Consider the following 23,697-nt stretch of genomic DNA (forward strand, 5'->3'; position numbering starts at 1 on the left):
AGTGATTCCTTAAATGCATGTTGCAAAGCAAATGCAAAGCATCACCTGTTGCATTACTTTACTGTCATCTAATGTATGGTTTATGCCAGCATTTAGACCGCGGTGCAGTGATTTCAAACTTCATTTGGACATAGGTTCTGCCTCCACTATAAAAATACACACAGCCAATAGGAAACCCGACTTCGCGTGCCCTCTAACGCCAGTGAGCCTATATTTTGTGTCTTGTGTTGTGAAAGAGAAGGTCTGATTGCGGATCTGACACACACATGCCTCCAGCTCCAGTCACCGACACGCGCGCGCGTCACTGCCTTCACTTCTGACTGACTGTCAGTCACACGGAATCGCTGTACCTGTGCCTTCAAACCCTCACGGATTTACAATGAAAAGTGGGTGACTATTCCTTATTTTGAATACTTATGTTTAGTATTTGTAAGCCTGTGTTGTGTGAACTGTATCTGTTGTTGAATCGCTACTGTAGTTTCTTCCGCTGAATCGAATCATATCTATCCATTTCTAATGACAGGTTGTTTCGCTTTAACTTCACCTGCAGAAAGCGATTTAGCCGTTGTTGGAAAACAACAAATATTACGAAACTGCCGCCACAACATATCGGAGTCAATAAGTCTGGTTTACATACTGATTAACGTTAGTTAACTTAGCAAACAAACTATAGCCTGTCAGCTCAGTAGTTCTTTCTGAAACGACTGATTCATCTGACATATGTTTAGTTTATTTAATTCCAGCAAGCTTAAGTCAAATAGTTTAGTGAGGCAACTTCATACGCTCTAAAAATACTGGTTTGTTTCAGCCAATTTTGGGTCAAATATGGGCAAACCCAACCGTTGGGCTTAAAAAAAATCAAGCCAACCGTTGGGTTTAATAATTTATACCAACGATTGGGATTTTCCATATTATGTGACTGACCCAAACATTGGTTATACAATGTATATTTAGTAGAAGATTAATCTGCTTCTCCTTTTTGGAAAGTCTGTCTGACCTGTTTTTATATTACATTTTTTTCATTGTTATTTAATGATCAAACTAATTGTTATTACGGGTACAGTTATGCTTCTAGTAGTAACTACTTAAAAATAAAGGTTATTTATCAGCATCTATGAAGAATCTTTAACATAATCCGCAAAAACGTTCTTTTTAGTGGAAAAAGGTCCTTTATATTAGCTGTTCTTCACACTAAGAACAAGTGGTTCTTTTAAGAACTGAAAGGGGAACCCAACATGGTTCAGAATCGCTGCAAAAACATCTTTCCGAACCTTTATTTTTAAGTGTGTATGTCATTCATTGGATACAGAAACACCAGAGACATGGGTTCATCATAAAGAGAGAGATTAAAGGGATAGTTCATACAAAAATGAAAACTATCATCACCTCAAGTCGTTCCAAACCTGCATATAATTATTTGTTCTACTGAACACAAAGGGAGATATTTTACAGTTTGGGGAATCATTGACTTTTCCATATTTGGAAGTCAATGGTTCCCCTAAATTGTTTAGTTACATACATTCTTCAAAATATCTTCCTTTGCGTTCTGAAGATGAAAGACAAAATACAGGTTTGGAACAACTTGAGGGTGAGTAAATGATGATAGAGTTTGCATTTTTATAAACAATATTGTTTATAAATTATGACATACTTTTTGTCGAATGTTAGTGGAATATGCCAATGGACACCAAATAAAATGTCCACTAAATTGGGGCTAGCCAAAAATAAAAAGTGAAGAAAGGAAATGATTTCTTGGTCTAGCATCATTTGTTTGCAGATGCCATTGCAACGCTAATGCAAAGACAATCAGACAAGTGTGACTTAAGCACTAGCCAATAGTGTCCAAACTTTTTTGGGCAGCTGTATGTATAAGAGTATGAAATACAATAGTAGGGTAGTTAGAATCAGGGTATCTTGCGTCCATTCCAAATCCGTTTTCAATAAAAAACAGAAAACAAAAAACAAACCGTTTTTCTTTTTTTTTCATCATTTTCAGAAAAACGAAAAACGAGATTTCTGCTTGATATTTCGTTTTTCATTCAGAGGTAGAAAAATGTATAAACAGTTTGAATATTCGATTTCTACATGTGGGCGGGAATTATACGCCCCTTTCTGCTGATTGGTCAGCCGAAGATCAAACTATTCCGTCATCGGTTCTTCCTCAGTTTGCACAGCAGAATAAAAGTCCTGCGCTGCCACAGCTGTGCGGATTCTTAATGCTTTTATTGCAACTACATTTAATATATTTTTCTCATCAAACAACCAGACTAACGAATGGCTCGACACAACCCGTACCGGGGCAGAGCCTAGGCAGGGTTTTCTCGTGTAGATATAAATTCACCTCTTTGCATCAACTGGCAGGCTTTATGACGGCTGTCATAGCCTACCTTGGTTAAATAAATAATTAAAAATAAATATTTTAAACACTAATACAAAAAGGAAAGTTGTGATGAAAGTAATGCATTGCAACCAGACAACCGGAGAAAAACAGATATTAAAAGACATACTCTTTTATTTTATGATTTATGCCTGTTTTATTAAAATGGATTATAATTGATGCCTCAAAAGGGTGTTTGTGTAAGCTACTGCTGCACACAAGATTTTCATTAAAGCCTGTAATATCTTGCCATTTCAGTTTGTTTCTAAAACCCATTATACCTTCAGAGCGCTTGGAATATATAGCCTATGGCACGAGTTGCATATATGGATTATGTTAAGAGATATTTGCTTCCGCTTTTAAAAAAAAGGGGTAAATGCGAACAGGACATATTTTTGTGTCTGTGTGTGTGTGTTCCGAAAAAAAGAAAGTAATAAACATAGCATAATTTTGTAGGTACCCTATTTCACACAGTTCCAATAAATTGCGATGGGTTAAATAAACGTAATAAACTGCAGATAAACGCACCAGTCAGGCGGGGACATGTTCAGGAAATACGCAGCAGTTATACTTTGAGTTTATTTCATATTGAGTAAATAAATGTCCAATGACCCCCATATAATTAGGCAGTGACAAAGTTAATGTGGGTGAGGATAATTAACACAATGTATAGCCTATAGGGGTGTAACGGTACACGTATTCGTATTGAACCGTTTCGGTACAGGGCTCTCGGTTCGGTGCGCGCGTGTACCGAGCGGTTATGAATGCAATATATGAATACAGTCCGCTTGTTTAAAGCGAGGAACACACTTCAGTCCTAGTTCCCACACGAATGCTGTTTTAACGCTCTTTAATGTGACGTGACTGATAGACACGTATCAGTTCAACTTCAAGCGGCAGCGTGCGGCGCGCGAGTGAACGCGATCAGGAAGAGATGATTGCGTTAACTGGCGCACTGCGCACTGCCGCTTGAGAAGGAATAAATATAAATGAATATATTAAGGTATGTTGAGGATACATTACAACTTACTGAAACGTATCATATGTTGTGTAATCACTCCATCAGTGTTTCAACCGCGGAAAGACAATAAAACATTTTGTAAACAAGGTCGTGTAGAATCACGTTTACCTCAGAAGTCATTCAGTGTCCACAGCTGTTAGTTTACTAGAGAGATTAACTCTTTCACTGAATACATGCACTATATTAGCCTATATATTCATTATATTAGCCTATATATATTCATTATATACTACTTAGCCTGTTAGTGATGTCTTGTTTATTTAATGTATGTTTAAATAAATCTGTCATGAAAATTACAGCCACTAAATGATTATATTTCAACAACAAATTGGAGAAAAAAAATTATAATTAGATTTAGAAGTTAATGCAAAAACTGCCTTATGTGAAGCTTATGAGTGCTGATTATTATATCTAAAAATAAATAGCAACTTAATTTAGGCTAATAGTTTGGGCTCTGTTGTTAATCTTTAATAGCAATATGTAAGTAAGGGCTCCCTATATAGTTTACAGCATTATCTTTAAGAAACTTTTAGTTATAACTGAATTAATTTAAGGACTGACACAAATTTTTTTCATTAAACCACTGTTGAATAAAAATTAATAAAAAGCAATTTTGTAAAACTGCTGTGCCGAATCCGTACCGAACCGTGACTTCAAAACCGAGGTACGTACCGAACCGTCAGTTTTGTGTACCGTTACACCCCTAATAGCCTATAATGCATCCTATGCATTTTGTAATAATATAGCATATTTTATAATTGACCGTAGCCTATTTGCCAGAAGAGTCGCACCGAGTGTAGGCTAATTCACACACCGGGTCATGTTGAGAGAGAAACACGCGAACGTTGCATTGTAGTAAAATCTGCATTTTATTATTAGCCTACATTCAGAAGTAGCCTAGTTTAAAATACCGGTAAATAAAATACAACATTAACATAGGCCTATAAACGCTATTAACACGGCTATGCGTATTTTACTTCCCCTCATGTATGACAAATCCTTAAATTAATGTTATTAAGAAAACAACAAGAATGAAAAATATAAGTATAGCCATATAATAAAAAAATATACATAGAAGCCTATAAAAAATAGTCTAGCCTATTTATTGTGCCATTTATTACAAACAACATTTAGTTTAAAATACCAAGCCTAAATGAAATTATTTGAATAGAAATATCGACGTTGGACTGTATCGGACATTTTTCATTCGGTCCAAAGTTTCCATATTTGCAATGTAACATTTGTTTATTTACTAGGCCTATTTATGTAAAGAAGGCTTCGTCCAGTCTCATACGCGCATAGGCTAAATCGGTATCTTTACATGCAGAGATAGCTATGAGTTTGGAATAACAGCAAGTATGACTGGCACAATTTAATTTGTCCGTTGTACAATACTAAGGCTAAGCAGAATAACTTTTTATATGTTTGGTTTTATTTTGATAATGAACAGGCTGCGATGTCAAGTCAGCAATGCCAGAACTGTTATGTGAGCGCGCGAGTCTCCGGCGCCATCACTTCATTTTTTCCTCATTGGAAGCAGTAAAATATTTATTTTATTTGTGTACATTTAAAATTACCACAAAATGTCATGCCTTTGTAAGATAAAGAAAACAGGATGCGCTGCTTTAGCGCGTCTCGGTCTTATATGAACATATCTCTGACGCACACACATGAACTAAAATACAGCGAATAGACGCGCCTACTTTAAAAAGTCAACATTTCGATTATTTGATGTTCAATATATTATATAAGTCACTTTGGAATAAATCAGAGCATGTTTCGTGATAAAAAACGTAACTTTACAGTCAGGAAAATACGGTAGGATCAGCCTAGCAAATTATTTTGCGGACCCCCTGACACTTTGCTGGTCTAAAGCCGCTGGTCTACACAGAAGAAAACCCTGCCTAGGCTCTGCCCCGGTACGGGTTGTGTCGAGCCATTCGTTAGTCTGGTTGTTTGATGAGAAAAATATATGAAATGTAGTTGCAATAAAAGCAATAAGAGTCCACACAGCTGTGGTAGCGCATGGCTTTTATTCTGCTGTGCGAACTGAGGAAGAACCGATGACGGAATAGTTTGATCTTCGGCTGACCAATCAGCAGAAAGGGGCGTATAATTTCCGCCCATGTGTATAAATCGAATATTCAAACTGTTATACATTTTTCTACCTCTGAATGAAAAACAAAAAATCAAGCAGAAATCTCGTTTTTCTGAAAATAATGAAAAAAAGAAAAACGATTAGTTTTTTCGTTTTCTGTTTTTTAATTGAAAACGGATTTGGAATGGACGCAAGATACCCTGATTAGTTAGTTTTGCACCTTTCATCACTTAAAACTGTCACCGTCCACGCTTGGCGCTCTCTTTTTGATCGCCTTTTTTCGTATCAAATATTTGAGTAATTATCATAAATTAGGTATCATTCGAAAGCTTACAAACTCAAAATTCATCCTGTGAAAACCATTTTGAAATTGGACGTTGTGTTACCATGGAAACGGTACTCTAAATTCTTCTAGCAGGCTCCTCCCCTAGTGGGCGGTGTCATGTTTCATTATACAATATTTTTTTTAAACTACGTAATAATCAATATCTTTTCTAATCTTGACAAAACACATATCGTCGGAAAGGTCTCAAGGTTCCATATTTGGTGATGGAAGTGATATTTGGACAGAATTTTTTTAATCTGTTACAGGAAAATGCATTAAAAAAAAAAAAATCAATGGAAAGTGGAGGCTATTTTTGGTACAGCGTCTAAAAAAAATCTCATGGGAACTTAAATTTTTGTGATATCAACTTCAAATTTGGAACACAAATTGGTTAGACATATGGCTTTGATTTTATAGTAATTTTATAGTATATTTGTTTAGTAAAATATATATTTTATATGAAATAAAAAATATTTAGTACAATATTTTTAATTTACAGTAAATTTAAACTTCCATAACGTTTTCATACTTCCATCTTTCATCTTCAGCCATAATCTGCCGAGTGTCTTCTTTAAAACAAGACCAAACATAGGTCTATATTCCAAAGCAGACTTGAATTACAGCCCTTTAAGTTTGGATAGTGCATTTTCATGTCTATTCTCAAAAAAAGAAAGGGGGGGGGGTGACAGTTAAGGGGTTAATAGAATAACATATTGTATGATATTTAAAAATAATATTCGTTTTCATTTCATCTTTTCTTTCGGACTTTCTAAACTTTTAAAGACTCGTCTTAAAGGGATAGTTCACCCAAAAATTATGTCTTAACTAAACCTCAAGTTGATCCAAACCTGTTTGAATTTCTTTCTTCTGCTGAACACAAACAATATATTTAGAAGAATATGAGTAAACAAACAGTTTATTGACCACATTGACTTCCATAGTATGAAAAAATATCTTCTTTTGTCTTAGGAAAAAGAAAGAAACTTGACGGTGAGTAAATGATGACAGAATTTTCATTTTTGGGTGAACTATCCCTTTAACTTTTGATTTAAAATGCAACTGCTCTATCTCAGAGAGAAAGAGACAGATAGATAGAGAGAGAGAGTGAGTGAGAGAAGAAGGAGGAGGTAGAGAGATGAATGATTGGTTGTTCTCAGTGTGAGAAAGATAATACTCCCTTTAATGTTTCTTCAAGGAATCAGTGGCTTGTTCAGTAACCCGCACTTGAACTTGTGTTGAAGTTTAGTAGATTTTACACCACTCGATTTCCACACAGTTTTCTTTGTCCAGATCTCAATGAGACTTTTAGGAATATAATCCAGACAGTGAATATTGGAATACTGTAAATTCACCCTTTGGATATTCGGCCCATTTTCACCCTTTGGACTTTAAACACAGCATTGTTTACGCTCAACCTGAATTTTGCTTTTTGGAGATGACAATCAAGCAAAATATTGACATTCTTCTAACCCATGTAGTCGTCCAAGTAACAAAGAACCATTGAAGAACCTTTAGTTTTAAGATTTTAGTATTACGATGTATTTTAACTGTGGCACTTACAGTTATGACACAATATTATGCATCATCCCAATATGAGATTAGCTTTATGATGCATGATAAATAGACTTCAAGTAAAGTGTTCAAAGCCCTGTGAGTTTTGTGATTCACTAGAAAACTGTGCCATCGTCCTCTGTGGATGAGCAATAACGTTGTGTTTTACCTCATAAGACGATTCACACTTCTTAATAAAAAAGGCTGTGATTTTTGCTGTTGTTGGAATCTGATTATCAAAAGTGAAAAAAATTATGAATCATGCCACGTTCATGTTTTCGCACGCCCACAAACTTAATCAGCATATCATATAAATATGATTACACACAGCACAAACGCATTGAAATCACCTCAACGGAGGTGATACACTCCTATTTTACAGCATTCAACACACAGATACACTTTCATCACATGTGATTTAAACCACCTTTCTGTCTGGTTGGCTGGAATTTCCTCAATAACGGCCACTATTGAATCCCCCTGAAGATATCGTCTAGATCAGACTCTGCCAGTTGTGTGTCCTGCACACTATGTACTCCCAACACCCTCATTTGTCAGAAGTTAGTCCATGTGTTACTGTTAAATAAGGAATTTTTACTGAGGAGCTTTGCCATGTTGATATAAGCACAAAATAACGTGGAAAGAACGCTTTTTTGGCAAGACATGAAACCAATCAGGCTATATGTAAGTCTTGATATTCTGTTATAAACAGTTTTGGGGAAAGTAACTTAAAAGTTACAATATTGCGTTACTCCCCAAGAAAAGTAACTGATTGTACTTTTTTTCACCTGGGCTGGGCTTGCTTTGTTTGTTTGTTTAAAACAAAAGTTGTTTTTTTGGCAAACGTAAAGGCGCTTTCACTAGAAAAGTGAAATGAATAAGCCTCAGGCTGGAGGAAATGCAAAATGACATTTGTACAGTATAGAGGCCGCAGCCCAAACAAACCTTTCAGCTGCCTTTTGAGAATAGAGAATAAATCAACACTCTTACTTCAATTAAACACAAAAGTGATGTTTATCTCAAGTCATTTTTGCTTATTAGTATAGTTGAATTGGATCATCGAAGGTCAAAAGACATTGGTTAATAAAGTGAGATTAAATACATAAAGTGTATTTGTGTGAACATTTAATTATTGCAGCTTTGTGTAATATTCTGAGATTGCATACATTTCACTGTTTTTATTCATTTTGAGGAATTCTCAATCTGTGAAGTGAGATGAGTAAGAGGATGCTCACATTTAATCTAGCACTACAATAACCATCATCTTTATTTACACACAACCCCTCTTAACTTTACTCTCGATTTCTCTCAACACGGGGACAGGAGAGCTGTCAGTCTATAAATGTGAAAGCAAAGTAACTTGCATTACTTATTTGAAAAAGTAGCTCAGATATTTTGTTGTGAATGTACAAGTAATGTTGTAGTTTAGTAGTTACTTAAAGGGGCACTTCAGCGCTGGGAAGATGAATGTGTATTTAAATTGGATCATTTATGTAGTAGATATGTGAAATAAATTTAGAAGTTGGTGCCTTCTAGACTGAGAAAAGACAGAAAATGTATTTTTGTCTTATGTGGATGAAAGACAACAACTCCCAGAATGCACTTGCTTCGCTGGAGGCCACTCCCTACACCGCCCCCACCGTTGTTTTGATCTTCATAATAATACAATAATTTCGTTCAGTTAGAGAATAAACACTACAATTAGTGAGATCTCTCCGCTGTGGGCAGGTTGATAACATGCGGAACAGCTCCTTCTACTGGCTGTAGTCTTTAGCCTCTGGCCAAAAAATCCTCCAATGACCCAAAATGATGATATTTGTGTCATCTGAGGATTTTTTCTAGAAATAAAATGCATAATTATCTCGTCTCAGGGGGATATGAGGGGGGAAAGTACCATAATTTGAATATACTACCGGGTTTCTACTGATACAAAGCTTAATGCTAAATCGCTGAAGTAACCCTTTAAAAAAAGTAATCCGATTACATACCTCGCAGTACTTGTAATGTGTTACCCCCAACACTGCTTATAAATGAGTTTTTATACTCTGACCTGTTTAAACACTGGCCAATGATGTTCTTGGTGTGTTAAAAAAAAGGCAGTTGGTGAACCTTGTTTTGCATTTTCGACCATTTTCTATTACTGTTGTTGATATTTGAACAAATCCCTAAAACTAAGAATGACACTTTAGGGTGTTTGTCCTGTGACATTTGTGCTACAGATATGAATGATGGAAGGAATAATTGACTATGAGGACACAAAACAAATCTTTGAAAGTTTGTGAATCTGAAAAAAAATAAAATAAAGTCAAGGCCCTGGACATTTCTTGAAAATAAACATACATAGACACTAGGGATGCAACAATACAGTTAGTCCACGATTCAATACATACCTCGGTTTTTAACCACGGTTTTCGGTTCGGTTCGGTTCTGATGGCTTCAGTTTTTTGCTATTCTATTCTTAGGCGACAGGAACAGCAAGAGGTTAAGGAGATAAAAGACTATTTTTTATTGCAATACTCTTTCTCGGAAAAGCGCATGTTAAAACCGCGCACGTGAATGAGCCAGCAAGGCTTTAAAACGCATGCAAATAATGAACTTTCGTGATTGTGAATGACTATAGTGTTCCGTGAGTATAACTCCCCCACTAACGTGTGATGTGAATGAATGTCGCGTTGTTCAGTTTTGGGATGGCGGCAAATGATAGAATTTGTAGAAAAATAATTAATTCAATGCAAAACCGAAAAAAACGCTATTCACAAGCGCGTATTGAACCGTGAATGCCATACCGAACGATTCAATATTATATTGAGAATTGTGGCATCCCTAATAGACACAAGTCCTTGAAAGTGCTTGAATTTCTTTTGTGCAAGAAGTTTTCTGGAAAAAATTCCATATTATTCCGTCCGGTTCGCTAATGGGTTATTTCGCCAACACTACGTGGCCTATGCATACTAGCTTGCTTGATTTACGTTGGTTACGCGCATTTACACGTTACGTTAAGTGTTTCTCGCGTGCTGTACGTTGCCATGACCTTCACGTGCACACAAAACGTTTTCAGTGCTTAGACCAAACCCAAATATGTTCAGTCAATGACTGTATATGTGTTCAATAAACATAAAACTTTGAGGGTATTGGACCTGGAAAGTCTTTAAAAGGTCCTTGAATTTGAAGTTAACCAAGCTGTGGGAACCTTAGAATAATTAACTAATAATTGATTCAAGTCAATTATTCCGCTTTATGATATGGTTACCCCGTAGCAGCCTTTGTTATGTTTCGCCCATTTCACTTGAACACACACCAGGGTTGGAAATTAATGGGGGCTTGGGGCAAAAATGCCAACAAAATTAATAAAAATGCCAAAAACCAAGATATGGTGCAAAAGTAAGTCTATGTAAGTTCTTGTTTTTAAGCAATATCACATGAGCAAAAGTGCTGTTTTCTCGTATATCAGCATGTTTGCAGATGTGATATTGATTTTATATGACAATTGAGTAAACAATAAGTTAATAGGCTATTAGGTGACTTAGGGCGTGTTCACACTTGGCGTGTTTGGTTTGATTAGAGCAAATCCTGGTGCGATTGCTCTGTTAGTGCGGGTCACCTGATGAACTCTGGTGCGGTTTGAATGAAATTTGAATGCAACACGGACCAAAGACATCTAAACAAACCAAAAACAGGACACAATGTCTCAAGATACAACCCTAAAAAAAGGGTCTTTTCCTCTATTTTTCCAACGAAAATTTCGGAAAATAGTTCAGAACGTTTTTGAACGATTCGTTCTAATGAATGACTTGACGACTCACTCACTTCTGGGGCCGGTTGCATAAACCGTTAAGACTAGTCTTACAAGTTAGACATACTTTTTTTTCTTTAAGACCGTTCATAACTTTTTAAAATCAGTTACATCAAAACATAGACTGGCCTAATTTGATGCGAAAAGTAAGACTGAATGCCACTTGCCTAACTGCTAGTGGCTCATACTAGATCTTAAGACACTGTCTTAACATAATGGCTTAGTTTATGCAACTGGCCCCTGCTTTGTCCCTGAATGAATTAGACGTTTTGAAGGAATCGTTTGACTGAATGATTCAATGACTAACTCGTTATGACAAAGAATTGCTACTGGAGGTTTTAATATCATTTCATTTTAGCTGAGGGACAAAGATTGAATGCTCCGAGTGTTTCTTTGAAAAGTTCACGAGCTTCATTGTTCATATGTTTTATTTCAAAACATTTGTCAGATTTTTGTCCTTAAAATGCTCTTGTGTGTCAGACTAATTTCTTATACATCCCAAGTCTCCGTCGCTAATTCCAAACCATAATTTTAGAGCTAGTAACGGAGGCTCAAGACACTTTGAGATACCTGAAATCATTTGGCGAAGTGATATGTAACTGTAATGCGGTCAAGACCTGCCTGGATGGAAATTCTTTAGCTGTGCATTTCCTGAAAAACTTACGTCATCCAATCAGAATTAAGCCTTCAACAGCCCTGTAGTAGAAAGCTTGAATAATACAGCTTCAGGGCTCTCAAGTTTGGAGCCTGGCGCTCTTTTATTGATCACCTTTTTTTTCGTATCATATATTTGAGTAATTATCATAAATTTGGTATCATTCGAAAGCTTACGAACTCAAAATTTTTGTTTTGAAAGTTTTGCAATCTGACGTTGCGTTACCATGGAAACAGTACTCTAAATTCTTCTAGCGGGCTCCTCCCCCTAGTGGGCGGTGTCATATTTCATATTACAAAATGTATTTTAACCACTTTATAATCAAAGTATTTTCTAATCTTGACAAAACACATATCATCGGAAAGGTCTGGTGACTGGTATTTGGTGACTGTTTTGTTATGGAAGTGATATTTGGACAGAAATTTACAGGAAAATGCATAAAAAAAACTACCAATGGAATGTGGTTGACACCCGGTGGCTATTTTTGGTACAGCGCCTAAACAAAATCTCATGGGAACTTCAATTTTTGTGATATCAATTTCAAATTTGGAACACTTGGTTTGACATATGGCTTTGATTTTATAGTAATTTTAGAGTAAAACATTTTTGTAAAATATATATTTTATATAAAATAAAAATATTTAGTACAGTATTTTTCATTTACAGTAAATTTAAACTTCCATTATTTTTTCACACTTTCATATTTTGAATTGCTTTCACTTCAGTAATAATCTGCTGAGTGTCTTCTTTAAAACAATACTTTTTTTTGGTGCTTTTTTTCATTGGTTGTTGCGTTAAATCTTACCCAGATACAATAATGCTGTTTTCTGATTGGCTATTGTGTAGCCTCTTTCTTTTTTTTGATTGGCTGATAAGTGGCAGGCTCGACTAAGAACTCCAGGGGAGACGCGTTTGATTCCTGCCCGGTTCCATAGATACAGATACATTTTGGGCGCTGCGGCATATTAAATATATGATAAATAGTTTTTCTGCGTAAGAAATACAATGTGTGGCGGAAGTGCGTGACAAAAGACCGAAATGAGTAACTGTCACGCTCAATGCGTGACACTCGAGAGCCCTGCAGCTTATTGAGAGAGTTGTGGTATCACTTTTATAAGCAATTACAATTTCGAATCCCACATCTGATCTGAGGCATGTCTAGGAACCAGAAAAGAGTCAGTAAGCAATCACCTAGCAAAGTCCTAACAACCACATTACCAGAACACCTAGCAACATTAAACCTGAAAAAAAGTTTAAAACTGTTGGCTTGTATTTGGTTTTTGGTGTTTCATGAGCCACTGAAGGCGTTCTGTTGCAAGGCCTCTCAGCGTTGGATTGAAAGTGCATCCACTGGTTGCTCTGTCTCAGTTTGTAATTAGTGGTTTTCACCAAAGCTTTTTTAAACACAAGTTTGGTGCTCTGGGAGTTTGTAAACGGTTTCTAAACTGCAGTCGGTTACACAAAGCACAGTTTCTCTATGAGCTCATCATCAACTGGCACAATAAAGTGTTTTAATACATCACACTCAACACAATATTTAGGGTCTCCATGGCAACAGGATCAAAAACATGACATAAGTAGCTCAGACGTCAAGTAGGAGCCGTGTTTTACATTAGAGCATTTCCTTGTAAAAGCACCTTTCCATGAGTCCATGTTTCCTGTTCAGCACTTTTGGAAAGGTCTTCCAGGTGTGTGAATATGTCCAAGACTCTATTAAAAAATATAATGAAGTCTCATTAATAAGCAGATAGATGTGTTTGGAGAACATGACCTTTAGAGGAACTTTACTGGAAAACAAAATGGTCATTGTGAACATGAAGGTTACGCTTTTGGAACAACATAAAGGAGTCGCACAAGCTTTAACACAAATTTGATATGGCGAACTGCCTGTTTATTGCCTATTTACTAACATGTTCCTAGTCTTCATCATGAAATATCTTTTATTAAATATCATATTGTGCTCATTCATTAAGGCCAGAGGAGAACTGAGACTGAGTCTGGTTTGTTCTCTACTGTCACCTGATGGGTTTCTTGCCACAGTAGCCTTTGGCTTGCAGGTTGGACCATTAATATTCAGAAATATTATTGATTTAACTATTCTGACACTAGTGAATGAGAACAACTGGATTGAGCTGAATCATGATTGTCTTCTGCTGCTTTACAGCTGCTGTGTTTCAATGGATGGGCAGTTTTTGAACTAAACTAGAACTGCTTTGAATTGGTTTCATAACTGATGCATTTTACAACATTAACAGTTATTTTCATGCGTATTAATCTAAAGCCTTTTAAAACAATCTCTACTGTATAACAACAGAATCACAAATTGTCAATACACAAAACTTGCTTCATTTCAAGATGCACATATGTGACCCTGGACCACAAAACATAAGGGTCATTTTTTTTATTTTTATTGAGATTTACACAGCAATAAATAAGTTTGTTAGGATATGACAATATTTGGCCGATATACAACTATTTGAAAATCTGAGGGTGCAAAAAAACATAAATATTGAGAAAATCGCCTTTAAAGTTGTCCAAATAAAGTCCTTAGCAATGAATATTACTACTAATAATAATTTTTTGATATACAAAATTGTAAAAAAAAAATGTTCGCGATTGGTCGATACAATCGACTGCGTCGACGCTGTTAATTAGTCGACGTCAATATTTTTAGCAAGTTAAATGAAATGTTTTTAAGAAAAATTTTTGAAAATTATTGTGATAAATTAGTCGATAGATGAATCGATTAATCGATAAATTAGTCGATAGATTAATCAATATAAAAATAGTCGTTAGTGGCAGCCCTATACAAAATATCTTCATGGAACATGATCTTTCCTTAATATCCTAATGGTTTTTGGCATAAAAGAAAAATTTATAATTTTGACCCATGCAATGTATTGTTGGCTATTGCCACAAATATACCCGTGAGACTTATGACTGGTTTTGTGCTCCAGGGGCACATTAAAACTTGCAGTTCATGAAGTGAATCAGGTGTTTTATTCAGTGAGCTCATAGTGTTCGTCAGAGTGATTCATGAGTCAGTTGTTTTTGAATCAGACTACACTGGTCAAAATCAAGTCATGACATGAATTCAAAATCAACAATTCTTTATTGAATTTTGCAATATTCTGTAACTCGACAATGATCCTGTCAATTCTCAATGGATAAAATCAAGTCCTGTCCTGTGTGTTCTCTTGTTTGAGAATCCGTTTCACTCAGATATATGCCACAACCCAGCAAGCAATTTCGCGTTTAAAAGCTGGAAACTGCAGTGAATTGTATTTCTGTCATGACAACTCTCGGAGTGTTTGGCATGGTAATGGATATGTCAATGTTGATATGTTTGGTCTTGGTGGAATCGATCTGTTACGCTGCTGCTGCAGAGCAAATTCGGGACTTGCTACTGCCAATGCACACATGACATGCTGCTGTGAGCAGGTAAGACATGCTGCTGCTGTAAAATAGAGCGTACATGAATTACCCACAGCAGATCTATACAGGTGGAGCTGGGGAAGGTGGAGGGTTTCTGAAAGCACGCTGCACTGCTATAGCAAATGCTAACCAAGTATTTGAAGGTTGAGCTCACTGGCTACTGATACAGCAGGAACCAATCAGCTGTGCCCTATAGAGAATCTTCCAGATCTTGCATCTAGAGTTTCATGACAGAACTATATGTGTACGTTTTTGGGGATTTTAGGCAGTTTTTTTTCCAGTGAGCCTGGGTTGAGTAATTCAATGGTACATTAAAATCAAGTCCTGTCCTGAGTGTTTTCTTGTTTGAGAATTGTCACTCAGATATATGCCACAACCCAGCAAGCAAGCAATTTTGTTTTTAAAAGACGTCTAATAGCCGTCCAAACACAGCCCTGACGTCTAAAACAAGGCAAAACTTGGGCTGTCAGTTAAAATTTAATAGACGTCTAACCAAAATGAAACCAAACCCCTTGTAATCACTGTTGACTTTGCTGGACATGGTGGAATATCATATATCTCACAAGTTATTTTGGCAAAAATGACATGTAACCAAATTCAAGGTTATTTTGTCTACTCAAGGATACTCATAGCCAGACTATATTGGGTCTAAGGCTATTGCTTGCTGGGAATATACTCTTAAAAATAAAAGTTGTAAAAGGACGTTTTTGAAGCAGTGCCATACAAGAACCATTTTTGGTTCCCCAAAGAACCTTTCAGTGAACAGTTCTTTTGTCTTAGTATGAAGAACATTTTAAAATCCAAAGAACCTTTTTCCACTATAAATAAACTTTTGAGCAATGGAAAGATTCAATGGATGCTTAAGGTTCTTCATGGAACCATTGATGCCGATAAAGAACCTTTGTTTTTAATGCTCAATGTAGGGAATAAAAGATGATCGCAACTTTCATTTCACACTGAATTTGAAAGGTTCTTCAAACTCATCATTGGATCTTAAAGAGGTTCTCCTAAGGCAGGGTTTCCCAAACATTGTTAGGGAACTGCGGGGGGTTCGTCAGTTGATGACAAGCTAATGATTAATTAAAATGCATGTAAAATTAAATGTATGGGGCTGCACAAAAATAGAAAATAGAAATTTGTGATATATCTTAGTGCGATTAAGCCGCACGGGTCACAGTAAATGCTGATTCTCACATCTCTGTATGCGTTGTGAGTATAATGTGCAGTTTGGGAAAAGCAATGTGTGCTTGGTTTACTTTATTTACACATAATTTTGCATAATTTCTAACATTTCTGTTGAGTGTGGACAAAAGTTTACAGAATTTCAGCAGTATTCCTCCAAAATAAGGTTAAAGGTGCACTATGTAAAATGTTTTGAGTATAATATCTAAAAACCACTAGGCCAGTGTTATATATTTTGTTCAGTTGAGTACTTACAATATCCCAATTGTTTCCAACTATTTGTAAATCGTGAGAAAATGCTATTTTAACCAAGGAACCAAGGAACTCGGTTTTATTTTGCAGAAACGCTTTACTCTCACTACAGTGTGAACAAGTTTCATAGCAGCCGCCGAGCGAACGCACAGAGTAACGTAATAACATCATTTTCAACACACTCAGATGTGTCTAATGTGATTAATGGAAAACCGGAAGTGGTGCCGGCGACTGTGTCATAATAAAAGTCCCGCCGCTCTCCTCATTAACAATCGTTTCAGCTGCCTTGCTCAGCTCCACAACACTCTGTCCTGCTCTGCTTCATACTACAGTAATGTTAATAATCACATCTATGAACATGATTACATGATGAGGTGAAGACCACATGTCCCAAGATTCTGCGCTCAAACGTGGCGTCATCAAACTACGCCTTTGTTTTGAACAGGCGACCTCTAGTGGACGGAAAAGTTACATAGTGCACCTTTAATATGTTAATAGCTTAAGGGTTTGAAAGTGACACATTTTTTATTTTATAGTACAACTATAATTTACAACAGCGAAATATTTGCCTTTATTTATGTCTTTTTGAATGAGTGAAACGACTACTAATAATAAATACCCTGAAAGAGGTCTGGAGTTGGTTTCAGCAGAAATATGATACGTTTTTATATGAGAAGAACTATCCCTTTAAATAATTTTAAAACAATCAAAATACAACATTCACTGAAAAAAAGAGTAAATATTTTATTTGTTTACCTGCATGTCATGTGACCATACCCAACATCAGAGAACCGTGAATGTGCAAATGTGTTGTTGAATGACTGAAATATCTCAGGGGTACTTCAAGTATATATTTCACATTTACGGGTTCCGGCTGACAAAAAAAAAGTCTGGGAACCCGTGTCTTAAGGCATTGGACTGTGAAATCGGATCCCTCATTTACAAGAATGTGCAAAAACACTCACTTCTTTCGATCTAAATGATTGGGGCGGCATCAAAGGTGTTCAGACATCTATTGGTCTCAGGAGCTCAGTGAGGAAGTCACAGTGGGCTTCAGAAGGCCTGTAACAGGTAGCGGTTGATCTGCATGGCCATGTGTTTTTCTTTTCTCCTGGAACAAGAGAGCTGTCTATTCTGAGCCCGTCCACTCACTGTTTCACTATTTCTGCCCTGCTCTAATGCAAGTTGATCCTCAGAGCCCATCACAGGACGCTAATGTAAGTCAATGCTTGTCCTGACTGGGGACGTGCGGTTGATCAGAGCATTTATTAGGTGGCGGACTCGTGCCTGTGGCAACATTTCTGCAAAATATGACCTTACTTTTTGCAAGTTTTGCAAGTCGTTCAAAGTGAAACGTCCAAATGATCATTTTTGTAATGGTACATTCGTCATATTCACTAACCGTGAAAGAATGAGGCTTATAAAACTATTCGTATAATCATCTGTGCTAATGGTTATTCTCCAGAGTGCTTTGCCAAACTTACATGAGTGTCCTAAGATACATTTCCGTTTTGAAAGGGTCAGACAACCTCTAAGACGGCCCGCAGCTGCTCCGTCTCGCACTCTCACTTCTGTGTGAATGAATGATTTTCTCATGAGACGTTCACCGAGGCCACTCAGATAACACACTGTTTGTACTTCTGTCCAAGGCGGGTTCCTTTTGTTTTAGCAGTCGTTCGTGAAGCTATGCCTTTACTGTGAGTATGGGACACCGGGAGTGTGTTTGCCGCGCTGGGGAAAGGTTAAGCCCGTGAGGGATGCTGGGAAACATTGTTTTCTGAGATTGCCATGCAGTTAACAGGCGTAATGTCTGCTTATCAGATGGGGGTTCCTTCCTGGTTTTCTTTGTATAGGGTGGCAATTAACAATTACATTTAGCTCCCAGCTTTCCCTCTGTTTCCTCACTGACATCAGCTTCCTTTTGTTTGGTCTGATAGCTGGAAGCTGTCCACAGCAACAACAGCCGGCTGCACGCTTCGTGCCTGGGATCTGTTTTTCTAGCAGCCATTTGCTATTAGCGGCTGGACTGTGTCTTATTGGACTCTGTCCCCTATAAAGATATAAGGCTTTCATGATGAGGTGTGGACACAACTTAAATTCATCAAATTGGCTCCAAACGTGAGAACTTAATCAGTGTCTCATATATGATTAATAGCAATGTGATTTAGTGACGCCAAAGCATTTCAATCGCCTCCTGGTGGCTGGATGCAGTATAGGTCATAAACCCCGGCCTCTTTCATGTAATCCAATGGGATGCAAGCCAAACTAAAAAGTCCAATTACGTCATTTCAGGTAGCCTAGTTCTTTTCATGCAGATGTTTGTTTTGCCAATAAGACAGGGTGTAAAACATAATTAGTGCCCTATCGTACACCCGGCACAATGTGGCGCAAAGTGTTTTTTGCTAGTTTCAGCCCGACGCAGTTTTCACGTCTAGTGCCACGTTGTTTAAATAGCAAATGCATTTGCGCCCATTTGTGCACCCATGTGTGTGCTGGTCTGAAAACCAGGTGTGTCCAGGAGCATTGTTGGGGTATTGCTATTTTGAGGAACTGAAAACGACTGCGCCATTGACCAACTAAAACCTGATCTAAAGTCAATAGTGATGTTTTTTTTGTGTTATTTAAAGGGTGTGTTATATAGGCGGGTGCACAAACATGTGTACACTCTGCTTATTACACACACAGGGATGTGCAGCAGCACGCACACATTTTTAAATGTTAAAAATAAAAGGCATTGAACTGCAAAAGGTTCAACCCGGCGCTCAGGTAGAGTTAATTTTTCTCTGTATTGTTTTTTCTTTTTTCTTTGCTCATTACCTGTAGACCTGATTGCCTTATTAGGCTAATTGAATGCTTTCCGACTATGGGTGGGGTTCAACTTATAAGTTGGTGTCATTCTCATTCTTTGTGCCGCTTTGCCCTGAAGAAGACCATTTGTTGGTCGAAACATGTTGGCTCTTGTAGTTTTTTAAAAGATGACTTAAGCCATACCAAATAAAGGCTTTTTAATTCATTCCTTTTCCTCTTTCTGCCTTTTTTGTGTCATTAAAAATAAAAGGATTCCTCTCTGGAGAGGCGTTCAGTCTTTCCGCTCGCAAAGGCCGGCATGTAAATAGCGAATCCGCCATGGTGCGAGCACAATTGGCTTTTAAAGGGAATGGGAGATGAGACTCTGATTGGTTTATTGCACGTTGCGCCCAAAACACACCCATGACTCATTAAGAGACTAGGTACATCCTTTTTGGACCATGCGCCTGGAGCGCCGACCGTTTCTCCGGTCGTTAAACTAGCAAAAGTGGATTCGGACACGCTCTAAGTGCACATGTGCCTTGAGCTTCAGACCATGTGCTCAGATCGTTAAAATAAGTGTTTAACGTCACGATTGACAGCTGTACTTGCAATTGAGTCTTCGGAAGTATGAGCTGGACTTTGATACTCACAATCACTACTGTGCAGACTTGGGCTCCAAATGACACAATCGGCAACCGTTTCTGGGATATTTTGGCTTCAATTTTCTACAGTGTAAGGAAGACGCACTTTGATTTATATGCTGTTTAATGTTGATGATCGCGTTATTTTACATATGCATATGATTACATTTGTTATTACTTGTTTCTGCATCTTCTTCGCCTGTGTTTTAATCAGGAGATTCTGTACTCTTTCAGAAGATGTGTTATAGCGCCCCCTTATGTATGACAGTGAAAACACGGAAAGACAGAAAATTCAGTCAATGGCAGGGAAATAGTTAAGTGCAATCAAATTGACTTACTGAATATTTCAAGATAAGCTCAATTAATGCACGTGTATAGAGACTTCTTTCAAAAAAAAATATTTCATTTAAATATTCTTAAAATGTGGACCAATATATAATGCTCATTGTAGTTTGTTCATAATGCTCAACTTTAAATGTATTAGTGCATAGAAATGGAAGCCGTCTGAGGCTCTTGCTTTTGACTTGGAGGTATTATTGTGGGATATATTTAACATCACTGGAATTCCCATCAACAGGGCAGACTTAATAGTATTTTAAAAAGTGCACAGCCACAATTATTCCCAGTAATGTTTTTCCCCCCATTGCGTGTGCATGGAGGGCTATGTGTGCACATTTTACTGGTGTTCTGTGGGTGAGTGCAGTCTGCCCGCAGTGGCCCTTTCCATTCTGTCAGATGGTGAAGTCATGGTATGTAAGTCAGCACAATACAGATTCAGCTGAAAGAGCAAACGGAGGGGACAGTATGTGCTACCTTTCACTGCCCTAGAGGAATGCCTCAACAGATGGATCTAATAGCCTTTTTCCTCCATCCATGAAGTCTGAAAATGCCAGCCGCTCAGTTATAGTTATTGACACATTTTAATTTAGCCTTCCAAGGCGACATAGTAAAACGGCCACATATTATAGTGTCTTTGGGTTTGGATGCAGTAGACGCTGTTGTGGTGAAGCGGTTTCATGTTTATGATGTTTTAACACAAGCTTTTCTGTTATTAAATAATTCAGCTGAACGTCTCAGGCTGTGTCAGATTAGCATACTATCATAGTATTTCTGCAGAATACAGTGTGTACTGTGCACTGTATGCACATTTTGCATTGGAAACCTGGATTACCTGTACATTTCCCAAATTGTGCAGTATACGACAGAGATAAAACAATACATTTTGATTTTGGGGGGCATAAAGTAAAATATTCAGGGTGGTCCAAACAGCAATATGCTAGGCTTTACTTGAGGGTTACACCACATGACATTTTTAGCCATTAGATTTAAACATTTGTTGAAAACTTTTATTGAATACAAAAAGTACAAAGAGTAACTTTGCACATGTATTTTAACCCACTAGTGGTCTTCGTGCGGCAGTCAAAAATTACTATTTTTAATGTATTTTTTAGGGGATTTTATGGTACTAAATTATATTTATGCAGTAGTTCTAATCCATTTATTCTCTTTTTGAGCATAGACCTGAAAATTACATTTCCAACTTGAACTGTTTTCTAACTGAAAACAGTGAAAACTGTTTAAAAAAGTGAACTTAGAAACAATTACAGAATTTAAAAAGTTACAGAATTGAATGTTTATTGTTATGAAAAATGCACAAAAATACTATTTTAAATTTTTATATAAAATATATATATTTTTAAAACACATTTTACTCAAAAACTGCAAGAAAATCAAATCCATACAATTAAACAAGTTGTGTTCCAAATTTGAGCTTGATATCCCAAAAAATGAGCTTTCAGTCAGATTTTGTTTGGGCGCTGTACCAAAAGTTTACACTAGATGAAATTCATCTCCCATTAATTTCCAATGCGCTCAGTTTTGACCCGCAAGGAACACGAGTGTGACTATTTTATCCAGGACTATTTTTTTGTGTGTTCACATAGCAAGTGCCAAAACCCTTACCAAGTTTCGTACCATTCTGGTGAAGTAAACAATTGCAAAAAACAAAACAAAACGATGTTTCAAAAACGACTGAAGAGCACCATAGCGTTACATTTAGGGCTGGGTGTCCTTCAAAAATGTTCGATATCGATACCGTACCTTGACTTTGATACAGGGCTGCCACTAACGACTATTTTTATATCGATTAATCTATCGACTAATTTATCACAATCATTTTCAACAATTTTACTTAAAAACATTTAATTTAACTTGCAACGTTGGCCTTGAGTAGTGTACTATAAAAAAAGTATAAATGTAAACAAGCCCTTGACAAAATATAAAACTAAAAGAGTAAAAATTTAAAAAGGTACAAATTTGTAAATCAGCATAACAAAAAAAAAGAGAATATCAGCAAATACTTTTTATATACAATAGTGTTGTCACGATACCAAAATTATGACTTCGATACGATACCAGACTAAAATACCTCAATACCGATACTGAATCAATACCATGGCAAAAAACTGTAAAAGTAATTATAATAACTTTATTACTAATTAATTACTAGTACTTAATTACTATTATTACTACTTTATTAGCAATTACTCTTATTAGAGTGCTGTCATTTTTAAAGTACAGGTACTAATACAATTTCACATCGTACCCAACTTACCCAGTCGACTAAATATATTGATGTCGACTAATTAACAGCGTCGGCAAAGTTGATTGTATCGACCAATCGCGACAGGCCTAATTTGATGCCGGTTTCTTAACCATACTTTTTTAGATACCAAATGTATTTTTCTGTTTAAGAAGATTGCATTACCAAAAAAAACCTTTGGTTTTATTTTTACAGTTTGTTGACTTTTTTACAGACTCAAAGACTCATATATATATATATATATATATATAGTGGGCGGAATATATGCCTCGCGCTCAAGCGCACACATAAAGCACTGGCAAAAGTAGCCCAATGTTTATAAATGTAAAAATACCAAGGAGACATTAATTTGAATTGTTTATTAATAAACTAGCGTTTTCTGAGTCCGTGTTGGGCTGCAAAAATTAAGTTGACGATGCGACTACATTACAAAATCAAGGTATTTGTTTCGCAGTCGAATACGGAGAAACTTTCTTCTCTTTAGTTTATTCCGTGCACTGTCAAGTGCTTCAGATTTGTCGTGTTGTCGGTCTTAGTAGCAATTATCATGCCGTGAATATTGCATTGCGTACTGTTGGCATCGAGCCTGGAGAAATGTAGCCACACTTTTGATCTTTTCCATCTATGTGGGTTGGGACGCTTACCTGCTATTTACACTGGTTTTGTTCTGTCTTCGTGCCGCGGTGACGAGATTAACCCATTAGGTATCGAAATTTGGTATCGAACGACATGACCTACGATACTCGATAGTTTCGAGGCAATTCGGTCGGTACCTAAAAAGTATCAAACTCGATACCCAGCTCTAGTTAAATTAGATTTCTAAAACGCTTCCTTTTCATTCCCGTAGACTTTCCCAGATGAACTGGATGCAACCTATTCAATTAAACATGCAGCGTGATGAGGTCATACTGTACATATTGTTTATCGTTGCATAATGTGCATTCTTTCACATATTCAGAAGGAAGTGAGACAACT

The 23,697-nt window shown here is 36.8% G+C and overlaps 1 protein-coding gene across 49 annotated transcripts in view; it reads left to right on the plus strand.

The window, feature by feature from the left end:
- The first annotated feature begins 178 nt into the window (after nt 1-178).
- mical2a (microtubule associated monooxygenase, calponin and LIM domain containing 2a) overlaps nt 179-23,697 on the plus strand; it is a 122,375-nt gene continuing 98,856 nt past the window's right edge. For all 49 annotated transcript variants that reach the window (XR_013815346.1, XR_013815347.1, XR_013815348.1 and 46 more), the window contains exon 1: nt 179-386. The gene's annotated coding sequence lies outside the window, so the exon portion shown is untranslated. The remainder of the gene's footprint in view (nt 387-23,697) is intronic.

The sequence above is a fragment of the Gobio gobio genome, assembly GCF_949357685.1.
Source record: "Gobio gobio genome assembly, chromosome: 2".
NCBI classification, from domain to species: Eukaryota; Metazoa; Chordata; class Actinopteri; order Cypriniformes; family Gobionidae; genus Gobio; species Gobio gobio.